Source organism: Myotis davidii, unplaced genomic scaffold, assembly GCF_000327345.1.
Source record: "Myotis davidii unplaced genomic scaffold, ASM32734v1 scaffold1187, whole genome shotgun sequence".
Taxonomy (NCBI): domain Eukaryota; kingdom Metazoa; phylum Chordata; class Mammalia; order Chiroptera; family Vespertilionidae; genus Myotis; species Myotis davidii.
The window spans coordinates 1,139,443-1,143,001 of NW_006299714.1; positions in this window are offsets into that span (position 1 = coordinate 1,139,443).

Sequence of the window (3,559 nt, forward strand, 5' to 3'; positions counted from 1 at the left end):
CTAATCTGTTTATCTTCTGATGAGCTATATCTCGTCTACTTGTTCATGCTTTTAAAGCCTTGTGATAGTGATTTCTTCTACATATGTATTAGATCAATCACCCAAGCTACCAGCCAACCAGCCCAATAAACAACAAAGAGCTCTTTCTCTACCCACATTATCCTTCAGCTATTGCTCTCTCTTCCCATTCTCAGGCAAACTTCTCCCAAATTGTTGTCTTTGTTCCTTATTTTGTTAACTATATTCAGTCTTTCACCACTCTATTCTTGCTTTCTTGCTAAGATCCCAGTGACCTCCATCAAAGTCTTTTGACCTCCCTTATTGTTAAAATATGATCATACTTTCCTTTTTGAAACAGTCTTTTTTCCTGGGTATGCATGACAAACCTTTGTTTTGTTTTTCTTCTCTTACTAACTCCCTCTAACTCCTTTCCCATTATACTGCTATCTACTGTGAGAATTTGTGAAAGATTCTTTCCTTGATTCTCTTCTTGTTTATTTTCCTAGACAGTCCTACCCATGCATATGGTTAGAATGACCACCTACAAACAACACACTTGAATCTCTAGCCAAGATCTCTTTTTCTCAACTCCAGACCCCATATATCCAATTGCTTACTTGACATACCTCCTTGGGGGTATGAAGAGCACTTCAAACCCAGTATGTCCAATTCAAGTTCATCTTTCCTCCAATGTAGTAAGCCCTGTCCCAGTGTTTCCTATTGCACTCAATGGAACCCATCTCTCTACAATTATGTTAGCTAGGCACTTAAGAGTTATTCTTGAATTTCCCTCTCTATCACCCCATTCTGAATCCATCACCAACCTAGTTGTTGATATTTACCATAAAAATATTTCTCAAATCCTTTCACGTCTCTCCCCTTTTACCACTCTAGGTAAGCTACTAGCAACATCAATTATTTAAACTACCTAAATAGTCTCTTAATTGGTTCAACTACTTCTGTCCTCGTCCTTCACCTGTTTTCTATACTATAGCCACAGTCATTTAAAATAAACACTAATCTGAGTGCATCATCCGCAGTGGTTCTCAACCTTCTGGCCCTTTAAATACAGTTCCTCACGTTGTGGCCCAACCATAAAATTATTTTCGTTGCTACTTCATAACTGTCATGTTGCTACTGTTATGAATCGTAATGTAAATATCTGATATGCAGGATGGTCTTAGGCGACCCCTGTGAAAGGGTTGTTCGACTGCCAAAGGGGCCGCGACCCACAGGTTGAGAACCGCCGACTTAGAGCCTCTGTGGCTTCCTTCTATTTAAGGGTAAAGATAAAAGTCCCTTAACTTGGCTTATTGGGCTTACATGATCTACTCCCCACTTATTTTTCCTGCCTTAGTTAGCACCATCTAATGGTTTGTTTTCTTGTGCCAGCTATGGTGCTCTTCTTCCAGTTTCTCCATAGAAGAATGCGTGCTGCCTCCTTCAACCACAGGATCCTTGCTTATGCCGATCCTATTGAGAGCCAACGTAGATTAGTGGCTAAGTATAGAGCACCTGACGTCTAATTTTCAAGGAAGACTGCTTGGGTTCTAATCCAAATTTTACAACACAGTTGGTTGTGCAACCTTGGGTCAGTTATTTTAGCTTCCATGCCTCAGTTTCCTCCACTGAAAAACAAGGATAATTGTAGGGATGTTATGACTGAATGATCATTTGCAGGGAAGGTTCTTCCCCTTTCTTGCCTAGTTGATTTCTTTTAAAAATATATTTTTATTGTTTTTAGAGAGGAAGGGAGAGATAGAAACATCAATGATGAGAGAGAATCATGGATTGGCTGCCTCCTGCACCCCCACTCCCCCACTGGGGATCCACCCTGCAACCCTGGCATGTGCCCTGACTAGGAATCAAACCATCTCTTGGTTCATAGGTCGACGCTCAACCACAGAGCCACACCGGCCGGGCTCTTGCCTGGTTCATTTCTGTGCAAACTTCCATTTTCAGCTCCAGAGTCACTGTCTTTGAGAAGCCTCCACTGACTTCTCTGAGGTCAAGCCAATTACTCCATGATAAGATTTCTCATATCCAGAGTCTCTTATTTGTAATGCTTAATATAGGTGCAATTTAATGTTTTCTGAGCAAGTTATTTATTTATTTTTGCTCAACATTCTATTTTTCTCACTAGAACTTCAGCTTCAGGAATGAAGTTTGCTTTTGGTCACCATTCTTTGGGCCTAATTCAGTGCTCGGCACGTAGTACATTCCCATAAAGTCTTTATTGCCAGAAAAGACGGTAAATATCCCTGATGCTAGGCTCCTTGATAACTTCTTTTGGTGCTTGAATTCGTGCTTTGCACAGCAATTAATGAGTTCAGAACATACGGTGGTGAATCAAGCAGTTAACTTGTACTTCCTGCACCTGGTCTTCAGCAGGTGAGCAAGCAGGAGGGTTCTCTGCTCCACAAGGCAGGTTTTTGTGAAGATTAGGTGTTAAAACACACAGCTGGGTTTGATTCTTGTCTTTGTTATCTGTTGCTGTGTGAATTTAGTCATGTCTTTTGACTTCCCATAGCCTCAGTTTTCTCTTCTGTCAGTTACAGCATAGTACCCAGCCAGAGTCAATTGTTAACTAGGCAAATGAACCCGTAAGACTTCTGATTGACCTCAAGCATAGTACACGATTATGCATGGGCCCTCGCCGGTGAGATGGCTTGCCTCTCATGTGTGCTAGTAAGCTTCCCCCTGTGGGGACAAACTACTATCCCATCCCTCCCTTCAAAAAAAGTAAAATCATTGTGCTTTTGGTCACAAACCAAAAGAGAGTATGAATCAGTATGAAGCGGGAAAATAGAGTTCCAAGGGCATTCCTAGTGCAAACAAGTTTCTTCTTTCCTGGTACTTTAAGTTTGAGAGTAGTAGTGGGTGGGCTGGCCAGGGCAGGTAGGATCAGAGGTTCATTCCTGGTAATCATCTGTGAGACACTGATCTCGAGGACAGGAAGAGCCCCCAGCCCCTGACAGGAGAGTCCGGGATCAGAAAACCACCATTGCGATCTCAGAGCCTTTTTTTCCCCCCTCCTGCTCCCTCCCTCCCCTCTACTTTTTTATAATCAGCTGAATCCATTCCTTGGGAATCACATCGAAAATGACTCCGTCCTTATTCAAGAAAACATCCCCTTTCCTCGCCATGAAAAGAGTAAGCCTCGCGTCAACCTCGTGTGCAGCTGGCCACTTCGCTGCATGAGAGGAGCGATCTGATTTTGAGCCCTTAGTGGAGGAATGAACTGCATGGAGACGATGACCACAGTGATGTCTATGAGAGATGGACATTGCTTCTTCCACAAGCCTTCTCTTTTCTCCCTCCTGTTCCCAACTTGTGGGATGGACGGGGGTTCTGGGTTTTAGGGTGTAGTGTGTAAGCAGAAGGGAAACTGCGTGTGCACTTCGTGTGCGTTCAGGAGGGTGCTGTGCTTGGACCCGGAGAGTGTCTGTGTTTGAAGAACTAGGAAAGTACGTGTGTGGGACAAGATCGATACGTTTAAGTGCAGAAAAGCGGTCGTTCGTACGTGGTGAGCGAGTGTGCGCGAGTGTGCACAAGCGCC